Raw genomic sequence first — 19,337 nt, 5'->3', positions numbered from 1 at the left:
CTGAAATTATGGGTTCGCGGCACTCAAATATATGTATTAATCAGCAGATTTCAAAATTTTTTGCGGCAGAACGCTCCCTAGAGAACACGTAACAACTTTCAGTGTATAACCAAAATTTGCTATGGGGCCTGGTGAGGGGTGATTTAAGAGAAAGCTCTCCTCGAGCCCAACTCCGACGCGGCCTATTCAAATACATGTAAAACACAATAATGCTTTCCTGTGATAACCCTTTGACCGATTTTACTGAAATTTGTTGCATTTGAGAGAGAAAGTTAAATTCTAGTGACTGATGGAAGCGTAGTTTCAATTTAGGGCCTGAATTTCTTTGAAAGAGTATTAAACAATTTGGAACTTCGAAAAAGAATAGAAGCACGAAGTTTACACATTAATAGCTCTCTGTCAAGAATAGATAACGCTGTTCTGTAGACGGCATCCATTAGATCATTGAAGGCGGACAAATTCGATGGGCCAATTTATGTTGTATGTGAATTTGTTACGTTCTTTACAAGTGTTCTGCAGAAGTTGTATTTCCATATTACTATTTTTTTTAGAATCATGTGTGACATATCAACTTTGTCCGCTTGAGATGTACTATTAGATGCAATTCACAGAATTGTGATAATATTCTTCATAGCTGAGTTACGGAGTTGTAAACGTTGTAGTATCGTTTACAGAAAACTTGCGATTTTTGACAATATTGAACAAAAAGCTGACGACTTAATTAAACAATTAGAAATTAACAGTCACTAGATTTTAAGTTTTTCTTTTAAATGCAACAGACCTCGTCAAATTTGGTGCAGTGGTTGACGATAAAAACGAATTCTCCTTTTACATTTGTTTAGATAGGATCACCCGCGCTAAAATTTCCTCTTAAGGGGCCCCTCGTCAGGTCTAGCCATTTTCAGCTGAAAAGCGCAGAGCATACAATGCGCGCTCACGATCGTGTTTGCTAAGAATTGCATCGCTAGGCTCCGCGGAACGGCCTCAAATTTCAAACCGAACGCCGTTTTTCCTTCTCGCGGCCGCCGCGCTCCAAGCCGGACGGTGACGCCCTCGTGTCCCTGCGCCTACGTGCTCGTGTCCGCAGCGTGACGTCGCTCGTAGAAGCATGGGACTTCTATAATTATTCAAGGCAACATCTGATATTTCTGTGATCTGTTGCTTCAATTGACGAATTGAAGTTTAGAGAAATAATGAAACACACAAACGGAATGTCCGCGTGTTTTTTGTTCTACTTCGCACCGAAGAAAGAGAGATGTACTTCCGGTACGTCTCCTTGTTCCCACGGTCGTGCAGTCACGTGCGCAGGTACCGAAACTATTCCATTTTCTGCCGTGTTCCAACGCGTGATTACGGCCTGTGATCCGCTCGTTCTGCCTCAGTATTCGTGTAGCACTGAATTACGATACGCCAGTGTATATGTATAAAGTTAGATAAAGAAGCAACAAATAAAAAAGTGAAACGGATAAAAATAGAGAAAATAACAAAATACAAACGAAAATAGGAAAATACAAAGAAAACGAAACAAACAATGAAGGTATGCTGTTGACAAAAACTGTGCGCCGGAGCGATGAACGCTAGTGCCCAAACGCTAGTCTATGACGATGCGTGTCGAAACGTCAGTGTATAGGTATAAAGTACAAAAAATTAATAAAGAATAAAAAATTAGAAAAAGCAACTAAATAAAGAACAAAAAGCATAAAAAATATAAAAACAGTAAATTAAGAAGAAAAAGCAATATACAAAAAAACAATAGAAGAAGACGAAACAAATAGCGAAGTTACGTGTTTGTGCCTTTATTCAACCAATATAGAATAACCACCATATAGAACTTGATACAACTATAAAGCAAAACAGCTTCGCTTGTCTTCCATCTTCACACAGGTGAAGAGCTCTGATATTTTTTTTCCTTTTCACTCGATCGGAGTTGCGCTAATGTCAAGACGAGCACAAATGGCGTGGCGCTCGTGAAATCGTTATTAAGCGCGTGCCACTGCCTCGTACAACACGTGCTGGCGCAGCTTGACATTCTCGTAGCGAATCGTGGTTATGCTTGCTGAATGCAGTAACAAAACATTTTGCTTACGAAAAGAAAGAACTACGCAACACATTCGCGCTTGTCCGTCTATCATATGCAACGTGAAGATGAAGATACCGAAGTATGGACGACCGAGCTATTGTTTCCCGTCCTCCAGACGCGCTGCTGTTGGTCCCATCGCCTGGTGAAAGTCGATTCGTCCGTAACAATGACCCTACACCCCTCTTGCCTCGTCCAAGTATGATGCTCTTGTGCAAACAGCAACCTTCTGATTCTTTTCCGGGAAGGCAACAACGGCTTCCGCGCCGCCACATGGCTTCGAAGGCCCCAAGAGGGGATACGCTCACGTATCACTTGCGTGCTGGCTGCCGCCCTCAGGTCATTGCGGATTCCTTTTGCAGTCAGCTTCTGGTCCCGTCTCCCGGCTGCAGCGATGCTCACGTCGTCGGAGTCCGTTGCCGCTTTCGGTCGATGTCCTCGGGGCAGGTTCACCAGGTGACCTTCCGTTTAGAACGCCTGCACAATTCTGTTAATGGAAGAGCGGGCGTGCCCAGCCATCTCGGCAATTCGCTGCTCCGGCAAACCTGCTATAAACAAAGTCACTATCTGCAAACGTTCCGACATGCTTATCCCAGACATTACTGGTTGTGTGGGAATGGCGGCATGGCGTGATGTTACGTAATATAACTACTTAACTCTGTCGCGCAGAGCGGCGAAGGGGCATGACTTGTTAAGTATGTCCAACCAACTAGCCCACTGCGAAATTTTCCTGAATAATATAACTACGTCCGGCCCGCATTCCCTGATCATGCGACCAGTAAACTGGGCATGCATATGGTCATTTGATCAACTACAGGGCGCTTAGTTGCTCAAAACATTCTCACCTTTGAGGTATACCACAATGCAACGCCTTGCTTCCGTGGGCGACCACTGGCGGCGCTGCACAGAGCGTTATGGGGATACAAGAGGTACGAGGTGCTCCGGTGTGTGTAGATAGGTGTAATGGTTCGAGCACTTACATTTGGAAATGCGGTTGTTTGCTTAAAATCAGGGGTACAATCAGGACTCGATGGCAACCAAAAATCAGTGAGACGCCTCGCATAAACATCTGTTCCGGCTAGAGTCGCTTGTCCAATTCTGTTGCCTTTAAAAACTGCAACAGTGCCCTCGTCGCCCTGTGCTGCGGCGGCTCGTGATGGCGGCATCTTAAAATCAGTTCCTCTGAGAGGTCTTCGGTCAAAGCGCGCTATCGCGATTGCGAGCGAGCGAAACGCCGCCTGCGCTTACCTTTACACTGAAAATGGGGAGAAGCCAAATAAAAGTAGAAAGGCACATCAATTAAACGAGACATCTAGTGAGAGATACAACATTTATTACCGTAAAGGAACCCATTCCGGCCCTCCAGGCAGGGGAGGGAAGCGTGGACGAGAGGGCAGGGGCTATAGTTGACTATAGGCCTCTGACATCCAGGCCCACGAGCTGAATGTCGATCCGCATGTGGCGGCATACAGTACTGGCTTTCAAGGGTATATTGCACATATACGCGGCTTTCACATTTTCGCCTTTCCCCTATAAGTTTGTTGTATTTGGCAAGGCTCTCGCTTACGTCGCTGCTTTCGGCGTTGCGTTTTTGAATGCGAAGGCCCACACGCGCAAAACTTTTCCCGGCTACGCCACCGCAGTTGGAATGTTTCGCTCACAGTTTGCACTCGTACAGGTCCTGTTCGTGGCGTTGCTTGGCCAGTCCTGTTCCACGTCACCGGCACCACTGGCTGGGCCTCGGCTGAGCGAATGCTGCTACCACAACCAGTTCTCAAGCAGCGAGCCATTTTCTACAAAAAGCGGCCGGGATCCACCAGATGTCGCGTTGCCAAACCTAATTGATGGTCATCCGCTCGGCTGGCAACTTGGAACCATGTCAGCTGACCTGCCTGAATATAACCACGCACCCTTCTTCCACACTTCGGGCCACGCCACCGCAGTTGGAATGTTTCGCTCACAGTTTGCACTCGTACAGGTTAGTTACCTTGAAGCTTCATGTTATCGTAGCAACAATCCTTGTCTCATTGCGGTGTCGTGGCCCCCTGATATGTCCAACGGTATCAAGCGGTTTGCGCGTACAGCACTGTATTTTTTGCGCCTGTTATTGCTAGGCGGAGACATTGAAGTGAACCCTGGTCCAATGACGAAAGCACAAGAAGAAAAACTTGACCTGGTATTCAGTGCCGTACAACGCTTGGAAGCGAGTAATTCTAACTTGTTGGAATCAGTGAACAAAGTGTTACACATACACATTGGACTAAAAAATGATCTTGAAGTTCTAACTAAACGAGTACATGAAGTTGAAGGTAAACTTGAGTCACTTTCCTCAGAGAGACCAATGTCAAGGCAAGAAGTTAATCTAGCCAAAATGCAAAATCAAATCCAGGATTTAGAATCAAAATTTGCATCAGGAGTGACGCCTCAGTCTTGCAGCAGCAGCAGCGAGCGTGATATATCGATGATGCACGATAAAATAGACGATTTGGAAAACCGCTCAAGGCGCTCTAACCTCCTCTTTTATGGCATTCAAGACACGGGTGATTCGGAAGACTGGGAAACGTCCGAGCAAATAGTAACTAAATTCTGCAAAGATCGACTAGGAGTATCAACAGCTTCAATCGCACGTGCGCATCGCCTCGGACGATTTTCAAATGAACGCACTCGACCAATTATTGTGAAGTTTTTCAATGAAAAAGAAATCGAAACAGTGCTTAGTAATGGCCACAAGCTGAAAGATACTAACTTTGGCGTTTCTCGTGATTACTCTGAGGCGGTTCGCGATAAAAGACGTAAACTTTGGCAGTTCTCTAAAACCATAAAGAAAGAAAAAGACCGTGTAAGCCTTGTCTTTAACAAACTAAAAATTAACAAGGAAGTATACGTATGGGACACTCAAGCAAATTGTGCGAAGCTCGTGTCCCCGGTTGTGTCTCCAGTTTGACATAGCGCCAACTTTTCAACTTCACCTAAGGTTCCACAAACACCACAAACATTAATAAATAGTACGATTAATACTGAGGACGGTTGCTGCTTTTTATATACTAACATTAGAAGCGTTATGTCTAAAAATGTCGCACTATCTTCACTAATCGACTCAACATCGGCAACAGTAATAGCATTAACTGAAACTTGGTTGAACGATGCTACTCCTAATGAAAACATATTCGTTTGTGAAGCTGATTTTAATATCTTTCGTTGCGATAGGAAAAATCGTCGAGGTGGTGGTGTCCTCCTTGCAATAAACAGACAGTATATTGTAATGCCCGTTGTTATTAGCACTTTCCTTGAATGCGTAGTAACTTGTTTTAAATTCAGATCAAGTAACTTAATTGTTGGTGTCTTTTATCGCCCACCGGACCTTACTCATGGGTTCACAGCGGAATTTCATCGCATTTTTACTGAACTTACTCATCGGTTTCCACATTCTAATGTAATCATTTTTGGTGATTTTAATTTCCCAGACATAGCATGGTCCACACAATCAACCTATAGCACACAGTCAGAGTCGCATGCGTTCCTCCAGTGCTGTCTCGATTTCAGCCTAACCCAATTAATTTCAAGCCCGACAAGATGTTCTGCGCACTCTTCTAATATTCTTGATTTGATCCTAACGAACAATCCAGATATATGTTCTGAAATAACTCAGATTACTGGTCTATCCGACCATGATGTTTTAACTGGTCACTTTGTTCCTTCACCTATCAAAAGGCAAATTATCAGCAAGCAGATTAGGTGTTACAAAAGAGCTAACTTTGATCGTATTAACAATGAACTATCGCTTTTTTCTATCGACTTTCTCAGAGATTACTTGTCGCGGACAGTAGAAGAAAACTGGTTACTACTTAAAAACGCACTCACTAATCTCATAGATAAATACATCCCGGTCATTTCCATAAAATCCGATAACACTGCTCCTTGGTTTTCGCTGAACCTTCGTCGCCTAAATAACAAGAAAAAAAGATTATTCAGGCAAGCTGACAGAAATCGATTATCTAAATCCTGGCGTCGGTACAAAGCATGTGACGAAGCATACCAAAGTTTACCCAAAGCCACGCGCAGACAATTCTATAAACGGGACCTCTCATCGATGTTAACAACTAACCCTCGGCGCTTTTGGCGTGTCATTAATCCCAAGCATAATTCTGACATCGTCCTTACTGATCATGACGGCGCAACGTTAACTGACACTGATTGTTCCGAACTACTGAACGAAACCTTTTCATCGGTATTCACGCGCGAATGTTTGGAACCGTTAGCCACCATGACTCGCACTGATTCGTTTATGCAGGAAATAATAATTACCGATTCTGGAATTTATTCTCTCCTCACTAATCTTAAGATTTCATCTTCCGCTGATAATACTGGCTTAAATAAGACAATTCTAAAAAATATTGCCCCAAGCATCTTTCCAGTACTGTCCGCATTTTTTTCACAATCACTATCAACAGGCATTATCCCTCAAGAATGGAAGGTGGCTAAGGTAGTGCCATTTTTCAAGTCTGGGGATCGCTCTTCACCACTTAACTATCGACCAATTTCTTTAACAAGTAACATTTGTAAATTAATCGAACATATCGTACATTCCCAGGTCATTAACTATCTTGAAGAACATAACCTCATATTTAAGCAACAGCACGGTTTTCGCAGAGGCTATTCATGTGACACTCAGCTCGCTGGTTTTATTCACGACATACATTCATCAATAGACACCGGAATTCAAGTAGATGCTGTATTCCTAGATTATTCAAAAGCATTCGACCGTGTCCCTCATCGTCGACTTATTCACAAACTTACACAGCTGAACATTGACTCTACTGTTGTAACATGGATAAAAGACTTCCTTTCTAACAGAATGCAATTTACATCGGTTAACAATCACAACTCATCTCTAGTCCCCGTAACATCTGGTGTACCACAGGGAAGTGTGCTTGGGCCCCTACTTTTTCTAATTTATATTAATGATCTACCAGACGGCATCAAATCCAATATCAGACTATTTGCTGATGATTGCGTCATATATCGTAATATTCACTCTAACTATGATCACGACATTCTTCAATCTGACCTAAACGCAATAAACGTATGGTGTTCAACTTGGCTAATGCCTCTAAATCTTACTAAAACTAAATTCATGTCTTTTACTAATCAGGCGCCCCGAACATCAACATCTTACATCTTAAACAACAGCCTTGTTGAACAAGTTTCCAGCTACAAATATCTTGGCGTACACTTAACCCCTAACTTGACGTGGAATAATCACATTAACCATATCCTTGCTTCTGCAAACCGTTCGCTTGGTTTCCTTAAACATAACCTCAAACAAGCTCCCGCACACTTACGCAAATTGGCATACACAACACTAATACGCCCTAAAATAGAGTACGCGTCAGCCATATGGGATCCCCATCAAGCATACCTAATAACTGACTTAGAAGCCCTGCAGAACCGTGCTGTACGCTTCATCTTTTCAGATTATTCACGAGAAACAAGTATAACAGCATTAAAAAATCGCGCCGAACTTGAAGCCTTGTCACTTCGCCGTAATATATCTCGTTTAACACTATTCCATAAGCTCTACTATCACGTATCCCTTCATAACGAGTTCATGCGTAAACCCTCAGTCATTTTTCCGCGTCGGGATCATTCTTGCAAAGTTCAATGCATAATGTGTCATTCCCTCGCATTTGGTCAGTCATTCATACCTCGTACCTCGAAAGAATGGAATAATCTGCCATCGCACATTGTCACCGAAACAAATGCCTTAAAATTTACAGACGCTCTACGCAGTACCATGAATACCTAATATATCACGTCTGACTCTCTGATTTGTAAACATATTTATTTCTTATTTTTTTGTTTGTTAATGCGCCGTTAACCAAGCTTCCACGACAGTGTCACATTTTGTACAAACCATTTAGAGTTCCTGTACTGATAACTATCATTATTTTTTGTGTTTGTACGTTGATGCACTGTAATCTTTTCCCAGTTTTGTTTTTCCATTGTATTTACATTACGCACTGTTCACCTCTCCTATGTAACATTTACCCTATGTAATACCCTCCCTAGAGGGCCTTTAGGGTTATTGTGAAATAAATAAATAAATAAAAAATAAAAGCATTTAGTCATGGGCCACTGTTCAGGCACCTGTCATTCACGATGACCATTGACTTGACAATGAAACGGGAGACATGACGATGGTCTATTGCTGGCGGCACATACGAACGAGACCTTAAATCTGCGAGGCTTTACGTGCGTAAGTTATTATTTTCAATGGCCAGCCGTCTTCCCTTATAATTTCTCTGAAATCGCGACGGGTGGCCACTGCCCATTACACATGAATAATTTTGGCGCAATTTTTCTTTTGCGGGCTGAGAAATTTTGCGATTAACGTCCCAGGGCCTGTATTCACAAAAAAAAGTTCTTACGCTAGAATTGTTCGTATACGAGTAGTTGCCAGTGCAATAGTGTTGCCGAACATACTATTAGCGAAAGCAAACGTCCAAGGAAAACAGTATTTAACGAACGAAAAGCTCTGTGAATTCAGCCCCAGGATCAAAATTCACAAACATTTTCCTTTGTAAGGACTCATTGCTATCCACCGGCTGTCTTCGCTAATACTGTTTTTAGCACCAGGATTGACTGAAATTTTGTCCTACGAACAATACCAGCCTAAGACATTTTTCTAATTGCAGACCCAGAATTTTTCGAAATTTCGTCCCATGCCTTGCATGCTGCTCGGATAGGTGTCCCACTTCGCTATACGCGTTGCTGACTACACGAAGGCGGCGCAGCTACTGCTACGACCTTTCTATGCCGTTCGAAATGCTCAGAAACTATAGTCTGTTTCGGTGTTCTTTCTGCAAACACCTCTTTCTGCAAACCGCAGACAGGGCCAGTGTCACTGCTAGTGTTGCTATAAAGAAACAGCAAGACTTGCGTGCATTCTACGTGCATCGTAATATGCCTCTAAGAGTTACACGCGCCGTTACACTATTACACTTCCGGTCTTTCAGCTTCGTTAAGGACGTTTTGCGATACCTCTCTGTCAGACGTTCTGCGGCTTCATCTTATTCATTGCAACTTTGCTGACTGTTTGAACAACATATAGAAGCATTGCACCTTCTATGGCCGTTTCTTGAGGGCATGATGATGCTGGACGCGTGTATCACATGAAGTGCACGAAAAGCGTCAGCTTTTGTCACCCAACGGCGATTACTTGCACACGCTTAAATTAGGGGTTGGGTAGGGAGGGGGGGGGGGTTGCAGCTTCACAGGAACTTGTGAAATGTACTTGAAGAATGTACTTCGGCTCCAAGCAATCCACATACAGCTTTACAGATAAGTCATTTACCATATGACTACGGTGTGAAAAACAAGGGGAAAATGACACTGAGAGGCACATAAAATTTACCTGAAATTGCCTTGCTTCAACTCTAATCCTTTTTTTCTCTCTTTTTTCCTTTCCGCAAATTGTACACAAAAATATGTCTTTCTCAATTTGAATAGGCGTCGGAGGTCTGGAATGGTACTTCTAAATCCAACAGTGACATACGTTTCCCCCTCGCCCCCCCCCCCCCTTCTGCAAGGAAACGGCCCAGAAAGTTTCTAAGCATACACGGTCACTGCTTTCCTAAAGCCAGCACGGGATCTTGTTCAAGAAGTGTTGGATCATCATCACTGCCATCACTTCGTTGTGGACGTACTTGCGCCGACTTTCTCTTTATTTTCATGCTCCTTTATGGTATCCTCACCTGCCTTGAACTCCTCAGTTGTATCGTATTCCGCATTCCGCGCAAGATCAGCAGGCAGAATAGACCTTCCCATGTTCCTGCCTGCCATAGCTAACATACAACTGACCGCAGAATAGTCTTTATAACATTAGTTTGTTGATCTCGATACTTTTCACAAGCCACTTTATATTTTTCAAGGTTTCCATTGTTGTTTTATAGTTAGGCAGACGGATTGTTGAAGTCCTTTTCTCTTCCTTTTCCTATCAGAATTACCTTGCGTTTTGTTGCATATGAACTCTTCTTTTGATAATTGTGCTATCGTATATAATTTATTTATTGCCGCGTATTATGCAAAGTTTATCGCTCTTTTTTGTTGATGTTTCGCCTTTTTTTTACTGTGCGCGTCTGCAAGCACTCGACCTCAGTGTTGTTCCTGGGAAAGTTAAATAAATGATTGATTGATCCATTCAATATTATTATTATTATTATTATTATTATTATTATTATTATTATTATTATTATTATTATTATTATTTTAATACTCAGAGGAGAAATATTTCTGGTATTGAGCACCCACTAAAATACAGCATAAGTTGCACAATTTCGTAAGTTCACCCCTTTGCTTACGGTCCTACCTCGTGAAGTCACGCTTCCCTTTTTTTTTAACCAAAGCATGACCATATATTAGGTACTCAGAAATTGCCATTGGAGTATGAATATCATTCTCGCTTCAATAGATTCCTTTCTGTTTCTATATTTTTTTTTGCCCTCCAACATGGCAACACCTTCTTATACTGCTTCCATCTGCAAAGCGATGGATTAAATGGCATAATTTTCCTTTCTCCTACATTGAGTGCTTCCTAGGATACGATTAATGCAACCTTATTTGATCTGTACTTAAGTGCTACAGGATATGGGCACTTGAAAGCTAACGTCCACCATGCAATCTAGTTGTCCAATCGTTAAGTAGCTTCTCCTTCCCTCCGGGCCGGTTTACGGAGCTTGCACGTAGCTCAGGCAATTTATCGCATTAGTCACGTGAAGCGCCATAAACGGGCTAGGATTCTTACTGTCTGCCGCCTTAGTTGCGTGTGCCTCTGACCACCTGAAGTGGGCGCAGCTTACAAAACAGCCTTTCCTACACTCTTAAACAAATATACGCCCTTTGGGTCGTATCTTGCCACACAAAAATGATCGTCATTTGTCTTGCTTGCGTTTGCTTTCTTGAAAACGCTGCGCTCGCTACTTTCCTGTCGAGAATGATCCGTCGTGCTGACAACGCGCATGCCATTTGTGACTTGGAGGTAGCGGGCTGGCAGCGTTAAAGAAAGGAAATGTGGACAAGACAGATGGCGATTATTGTTGTATGGAAAGATATACGGCCAAAAGGGTGAAATTTTGCTGAAGAGTGTAGCTGGTGCCTTCTTCCGTCGCCCAAGTGTGCTCTCGCAATTATTCTGGCACTCGACATTCCGGGACCCACCTCGTTACGTTATGCTACTAGCGAATAGCGAAGGGGTCTTGAAATGGCAGATCCAGTACTTGCGCACGCAGGCAGCAATAGAAGCTAAGGCAGCTGCAACGTGCACGGGGTTACACCGTTCTTGCGAATTCGCCGGACCCAATACGCCCTCTCTAAGTGAAATTAGTCTTTGAAACTGTACAAGCTGAAAGAGGCCTCAGCACTTCATGCTTTTGAAAAGGTGTTCACTGACTGCCACCCGTAGCAACTTTGGCAAATAACTATTACGGATCTGCCATGGCTACGGCTGCCGCGTGTCGGCCATTGAGAAGACCCTATAGAGAAGTTGTAGCTGGCATACTACAACAATTTTTCTGCTTCCAATGCCGTCACGAGGCAACCGCTTCAGTAGTTTCCTGAAGTCTGTTAAATTCAAGGCCGAAAGTCATATTTCTGTACCCGATGTCGACAGACTGTCGACTCAGTAATGCAAAGGCAGTCAAAACAATTGGAAAAAGTCACACCATTTAAATATATCGCAACAAAAAAGAAATATAACTTCGCTAATACTCAAGAAAAGCATACGCTAAACTGCTATAAAGTTCACTCGATTGAGCACATAAACTTTATGCTCGGTCTGTAGTTGCTTGCTCAAAATAAAGCTGAGCATTAGAAGTTCAATATAGTCGCATCCGTATTGAGCATCATTTACAGAGGAACCGCAAGCCCTTTCAATGTGGAGGAGGCTGGTTTATTGCGAAGGGAAGAAACGCTGATTAGCCTTTCGTCCTCGTCTGTTCTGTCCGGCTTACCCTTTCGAGCGCCGGTAGGACGCCGACATTAAAGAGATCCTCAAACGAGGATCTCTTCAATGTCGTAACGATACTGCGTACGTCTGTTCACGCATGATGCGAAAGCATTTCCTCTGTGCACCTCATTTGGAATGCTGGAAGGTCCTATGCTACCGTAAAAAGGCTCTCTTTATCAAGGCCCCTAATCGGAGCCGTCGGAGTGCTCATTTCGTCATGGTAATTCCTGTGTTTGCTTCGTCTCCGACGCGCCTGCAGTCTCCATTTGTAGACGGAACCAGCTTTGTCGAATGCGCCTTGAAATGATTGTCTACGTCCCATTTTCTCGCGACATACTAAGGGGACGCGCGCGCTCCATAAAGACGCGACCGGCGAGCGGCGCAGCGTCTTTCGTACGCACCCTGTTAAGATTGACGCATGAAAGCTGCTGGCACGTCGACAGTGCGGGTCGCCGCCGTTTGGGGTTCCGCCCCGATGAAAAGCGCCGGCACCGATCGGAAATCTTCCTTTCCTCCCCGAGCGGCACACGGCCAACTGCGCCGCGATGAGGATTATTTCGGGGGTATCCGGCCGATACAAATTTATAGAGGACGCCACGGCCAAGCGCCTCTTTGCTTCAGCCGCCGTCCCCGGTTTCCGTTTTCTTCTCCTTTTTTTCTCTCTCTCTTTACCGATTGTGCCTCAATCGCGCCAATATAAAGAGACTCACCCAGCGCCGCGACGCCGCCGGGACAGAGAAAAAGGTTTCTTATCAAGGCTGGCAGCCGCCGGCTCTCGTGCGCCGGAAGAGCCATGCGTCTCCATTTGGCGCTGGGCCGGTCCGGCGGAATTTCCTTTCCGCTCTGACCGCAGCACCGAGGCCCCTGGGAAGCTCAGCAAGTCTTCAGACGTCCCAGCTTCGAGTGGCTGTGCTGCAAATTGATACGTTGGTCACCTCCCTCCGGTTCTTCTCCGATTCTGTTTCAGCGAGGTGCTTCTCCCTACTCCTTCATCAACCGTCAGATGTAAAAGAGCGCGAAGTACCGGTTATATAACACTGGGCCTTCGGCCACACTCACTCTTGGTTACAGGGCTTTAAGAAGCCACAGCTTGACCTTATAACAATAGACAACATTGAAATGCTTGTCTACGTTTGTTTACGAGAGTGTCAAAAAAAAATTATCGGTATGGCCACGTCCAGCTCTATGAAGAATCTTCGACAGTCTTGCCTGACGGTACGCCTAGCATCCTACTCTACTTCAGATGAGTATGATGGAAAATGAAATTACATGCACTGTGCATGACAGGTGCACAACCTGCACAAAACACCCCACAACAATCGACAAACTAAAGTATCTCATTGAGCCAAGTACGTCTGGGGAAATTGCAATCTCCCTTCGGCATTCGTTGCGTGAAATGCACATGCAGCGTAAGACCACGGGTCAATGACATGTCTTAGCTCAAGGGATGACAGTCTTTGACGAATGTTTGGTGCGGACATTAAGGCTGTTCTTTCTAGCGTGACTAGCCTTTAAGTGAAGATTAAGTGGACATTTCTTTAGGCTCGGGCACAAATTTCACTAATTTGCGGGCAGAAAAAATACATTAATGTGCAGCTGTCTGTGCGGCTGTAATGTACAGTGGGCTCTGTGTAAGCAGCGGTGACTAATTGATTACTGTGTTACTCAGTGCAACGCCAGTCTTAGAAATCAAACAGGAATGTGGAGGAACTTCCTTTTGCTTGAGATGGGCTGCGTCTATAGACGCAGTAGCTCTGTAAATGTGGCAGTGATGCAATGGAAGAACCACACTGCTCGTATAGGCAGCTCTAGTTTTTCCGCTTCCACACACAATGCCTCTTGTACACGTGCTTTACCTGCTCCGCTTTTTCTTGCATGAATTCCGCGCGTTTTACAAGCAATATTGTTTGCTGCTTCGCGTGCTAGTGTCACTCCTTCGTTCGCATTGTTGTCTGATCTTGCTCTTCCACATCGGCAATTACAAACAGCGAGAAACAAAAGATTTCACATATTTGTTCGCCTACGAGGTTGTTCTGTTAGGTTTTCTTTTTCAATGCAAAAATAAATAAGAACTGCCGCTTTAATAATAAATTAAATCTAAAAAATTCACCGACGCTTACGATACTCCCTACTGCGAAATTTGAGGGCAGCTGTATATATGTTTTCATTTCGTGATATATTGAGGCAAAGAATATGAGAAAGGCATGTAACAGAGTTGGTAATCGTCGAAAATCTGATCTGTGAGTCAAGTGCGTCGGCTTTTATACATGACTCGTCTTAGGTACACTGTAATGGTTGGTGCCGCTTGGCTTCCAAAACGCACTGCACAATTCGCATCGCGCATACAATCAGATTAAACAACAATCGCAAACCATGCAAACGAAACACGCACGAACGAGACCAAACCAAGCAAACCAAACAAGCACGAGCGAGAGCCGACGCGACCAGACCATAGTACGAAACGAGCGGTCCTGCTGAGACCATATACGAGTACGCATCGAGCGGTTGGGCGCGTCCGTATGAAACCAGGAGCCCCACAACGTAAAACTATTCCAATATGTTTTTATTCCAATTTCCTGACGTCAAATATGCGTAATCGCCGACGCAAGCATCGGGCGGTCACCCGCAGGGTTGTCTGAACATACCAATCAAACGCTCTCCTCTTTCATAGGAGGTCACTTTTGCTGGCTTGAAAAACGAATAACATAGCCTACACTGAGCGGCTTCTCTTAACTAATTGGCTGACAAGAGGCGAGGAGCACGCTCAAATGGAGAGGGATTCGATGGGGCCTAGCCACTGCAGTGAAAATCTATAACAGGATGAAGAGGGTGGTGCTGGCGTCTGCGATTGGTCCGCTTTTCCTTACTTAGCTTGCGGTGGCTGGTCGAAAATCGCGCGCGGCATGCAACGGAAGCTTAAGACGCTAAAAGAGATCCTCAGCAAAGAAGAGTTGGCAGAACGAGGTCGTAAACGTGACAAAAGTTCTCGAAAACGTTACACGACCACGCAAAAAGCTTTATTATACGCAAAGAAATCCATGCTCTCCGGCAGGTGTGAGTAGCCAGTGCCTGATCGATCGGTGGCAGCCATCATTTATTCCTTTCGGAACGGGCCAGCCTGCGGCTAGTCAGAATAAATTCAAGTTTTTTCGGCATATTAATGCACCTTTAACGAGTACACGTCACTTTGACGCGGTGAGTTTTTGCGGTTTTGTGACATCGCGTAATAGGCAGGTGAAGTGGGTACAGCCCGATAACTTTTGACCAATGGCCGAGGGCTAATGGCGAAAAGGCGTTGAATCAAAAATAACTATTTTCTTTTGTTTGGTCAAATCATGCATAATCAGTGTGTACACGTCATGTCAGTTGGGGAGCTATCGAGGTTTTCGTGACGTCGCGTGACAGACTGGTGAAGTGGGGGTGGTCCAAAAACGTTTTCCACCAATCGCGGAGGGCTCATTGCAGAATTGGAATAGAAAAGTTTGGAATAGTTTTACGTTAAGGTGCTATAACATAAAACTATTAAAAATTTTTCTATTCCAATTCTGCAATGAGCCCTACGCGATTGGTCGAAAACGTTTTTGGACCACCCCCACTTCACCAGTCTGTCACGCGACGTCACGAAAACCTCGATAACTCCCCATCTGACATGACGTGTACACACTGATTATGCATGATTTGACCAAACAAAAGAAAATAGTTATCCCTTATTCGACGCGTTTTCGCCATTAGCTCCCGGCTATTGGTCAAAGGTTTTCGGGCTGCACAACTTCACCTGCCTGTCACGCGATATCACCAAACCACAAAAGCTCACGGCGTCAGAGTGATGTGTACGCATTAAAGACGCATTAATATGACGAACAAAACTGAATTTTCTTCTGAATAGCCACAGGCTGCCCCTTTCCGAAAGGAATAAAAGATGGCTGCCGCCGATCGCTCAGGTGCTGGCTACTCTCACCTACCGGAGAGCATGGGTTTATTTGCGTATAATAAAACTTTTTGCGCGGCCGTGTAACGTTTTCTAGCACTTTCGGTACGTTTACGACATCGTTCTGCCAACTGTTCTTTGCTGAGGATCCGTTTTAGCATAATTCTTAAGCTTCCGTTGCATGCCGCCACGATTTTCGACCAGCCACCGCAAGCTAAGTAAGGGAAAGCGGACCAATTGCAGACGCCAGCACCACTCTCTTCATCCGGTTATCGACTTTCAGTGCAGTGGCTCGGCCCCATCGAATCCCTCTCCACTTGAGCGTGCTCCTCGCCTCTTGTCAGCCAATTAGGTAAGAGAAGCCGCTCAGTGTAGGCAATGTTATTCGTTTTTCAAGCAAACAAAAGTGACCTCCTATGAACAAAGAGAGCGTTTGATTGGTCTGTTCATACAACCCTGCAGGTGCCCGACCGATGCTTGAGTCGGCGGTTAAGCCAATTTGGCGTCAGGAGATTGGAATAAAAATCATATTGGAATAGTTTTACGTTATAGGCCCCCAGCTTCCCGCGCACACGTCACTGATGGGGCCGCTCTCATTGGTCTTCCCCGTTCGCGGCTCGCGAATTTCATCTGCCGCTCCATGTTCGCTCTTTCATCTTTCGCAGTTGTGCTCGTTCGCTCGGTTACACCGCCGCCGACGACGACGACGCTCGCCGCAGAAACGGACCATTAAGAGCTGCTCTCTAACACCTTGTAACTCGCTAGCACTGAAAGGCGTGCTTGTTCGTAGTTAGCACAGAGTGGTATCGAGTGCAGCTGTAACAAAACAGGGAGCTTTCAGAAAAGGCTTAAAAGGTGTCTGCTCTAACAAGCTCTGTTGTTGCTTTTGGTGTTGATGTTGGTGATCGGTTTCGAAACCATGAGAAGCTTGGCCTCTAAAGAGTCGCCTATCCCGAAACCGTAGCTAACAAACAAAGCTTTAATTCAAGCACATAAACAAGAAGGACGAGGCGTTAATAAAAAGTACGGTATTAACGCAAGGAAAGAGAGAATTTGGAAGGAAGAAAGCAACGAAAAAATCTGTCACGCGGATGCGCACATTCGATTGTGAACGTGTAGAGCTTTCTCAACATCCGTTATTCTCTTCTTCTCACCTTAACTTACCTAATAAGGTAAGCAAAATAAGTCAAAAAGTTTAGCTACACAAGAAAGAACAAGACTACTAGCTATTGTAGTATCGACAACAACTCAGGGCAAGCCTTCAGGTGACGGCTATATGTGTCCGAAGCCCTAAAATATGATACACATGGCTTGTATATTCAATGTAGTCATGCACGTGATAGGGCTCGTAAGCTCGTATAACATGCCCTAAGGTTTACAGTGGTCAATCAAGGAACGTCTCTGAAGCCAAAGCTTAGACAAGGGGGCATGTATTTGTCAGGCGAAGACAAGTCCTTTTGTAGAAACGTTGGCTTCAGCGACATTCCTTGTTCTACCACTGTTTAATCACTTCAATCATGCATCTTCCTGTTAACCTATCTCATGTTCTGGAAGCATTAAGGTTGTTCCCATGGCGAATATAACGTGACCGCTTTGTGGCTCTCCCAGACAGCTTACGGATTTAACTGACACTCTTCGAAGCACAGCAGGTAAAATTTATTGAGAAAGCTTCCCAGGACGGAGTTGATGACTCCCACTCTGCTGTTACTATAAGGGGACAATCGAAAGCTTAATCAAGTACTATTGCACAAATGCTGGAGATGGGGGGCACGCTTCAAAGGGTCAGAATTGCGCGTGTTCGTGGCGAGAAGATTGAGCCGCTAGTCTTGCCGAGAAGAAAAAAAAGCAGAAAAGTTTAGGGCTTCTGGATTCAGCACCCCCAACGAAGCGGCTCACCGCGTTGCTCGAGGCTTCACTCACCGAGCATCATCGGAGGAAGAGCCCCTGCGGGGTACTGCAAACGTCTGGGCATGGGAGGATCGTATGACCAGGTTCCACGACATCACGACACACTACCAGTTACAAAGGCGCGTATACCCATTCCTTCACGCTAGGTTAGACAGGATGCAAGCAGTACACTTCAGACAATTACAAACGGATTCTTACAGATGCCCCAGACTCATGCACGCCACGTATCCAGCCATCTCCACTACAAACAGATGCACATCGTGTGGCGAGGTTGCCACACTTAATCAAATGTTATGGGAATGCCACTTAGCAAACAAGTCGGGCAGTGCCGACCCCTCCGTCTCTTCCACCGCCAGCCTCCGCTCGCGCTGGAAGTCCGCACTGCTCAGCTGGAACCTGACAGCACAACTCTGGGCCGTCCAGCGAGCCGAGGAAGCCGCTTCGAGACAAGGTCTCGGAACCGCGTCGGAGGGGGGGTGCGCAGACCCACCAAAAAGACGCCGGACTCAAATCTTATTGATTTGAAAATAAAGTTTACGCTCTCTCTCAGGGCTTCGTTGTATGAGCGCTTCTAAATAAATTTTTGCGGATATGCAACCAACCTTTCCGTGTGCACAGCACATTGAAAGGCAACGTGGCCTCCGTCAAGTTTTACGTCTTCATTGGTTGTTTTGCTTTTCGCTGCCTGAACCCGGATGATTGCGGCAACCAATGCTGGTGCCTTTCTTTTTTTCTTGTTTATTTTAAATTGTTCACCACGTTTTCTTTCCCATATTTGTCGCCTGTAAACAAAACAGTGAATAGAAAAAACGCGATGCACACTCTGAAGAACTCCAGTTTTTGCACAGGTGGTAGATGCAGGCGACGGTCATATTTATCTGGAAGAGCGCGAATACCTTCGCCTCCTTTTGCGCAAGTCACCCTCCCTTGGATATCGAAGTATTCATTCGCAGTTTCGCACATGGCGCCCAAGCGCTTTATAGAACTCAAACCTCTTGGGTTAAGTTCTTCGCGACTTCTGTCTTTAAGAGGCAGAACACAAAAATTCATAAGTTGAAGCCTTTTCATTTCTCAATTGGTTTATTTATTCGTTTTCTAACGAAAAAAAAACATGTCCAAATTTCGAGGTGAATGCTCTCTGTTCTTTATTTTCTCCCTTTATCCACTTCGCAAGAACCCCAACGCAGACGCGTTGGTGCTCGCGATCTATTCGAGTGCTTTTAGCGTCGCGATAAATAATGGCTGCAGGTGTTTCAAGGCCATGCTTAATATATTTTCAGAGTGTTACATTTCATTTCGCAAACAACTTCAGTGTGCACGGAAGTTTTGCAAATGTAATTAAATATCCCAAGCGTGACAAAACCACTGTTGCGCGATTATTCATATTGTATGGCCTGCTCATAATATTGAAGAGGCGCCGT

General features: G+C 44.7%; 1 long non-coding RNA gene across 1 annotated transcript in view; it reads right to left on the bottom strand.

Annotated features, from left to right (window-relative positions):
* Nucleotides 1-1,799: 1,799 nt before the first annotated feature.
* LOC142572622 (uncharacterized) overlaps nt 1,800-19,337 on the bottom strand; it is a 36,790-nt gene continuing 19,252 nt past the window's right edge. The window contains exons 2-3 of the long non-coding RNA XR_012826114.1: nt 12,791-12,992; nt 1,800-2,554 (exon numbers count right to left, since the gene is read on the bottom strand). This is a non-coding gene — a long non-coding RNA (uncharacterized LOC142572622). The remainder of the gene's footprint in view (nt 2,555-12,790; nt 12,993-19,337) is intronic.

Source organism: Dermacentor variabilis, chromosome 1 (genome assembly GCF_050947875.1).
Source record: "Dermacentor variabilis isolate Ectoservices chromosome 1, ASM5094787v1, whole genome shotgun sequence".
NCBI classification, from domain to species: Eukaryota; Metazoa; Arthropoda; class Arachnida; order Ixodida; family Ixodidae; genus Dermacentor; species Dermacentor variabilis.
Note: the sequence above shows the minus strand (reverse complement) of the source record. Positions and strands in the feature narration are given on the sequence as shown.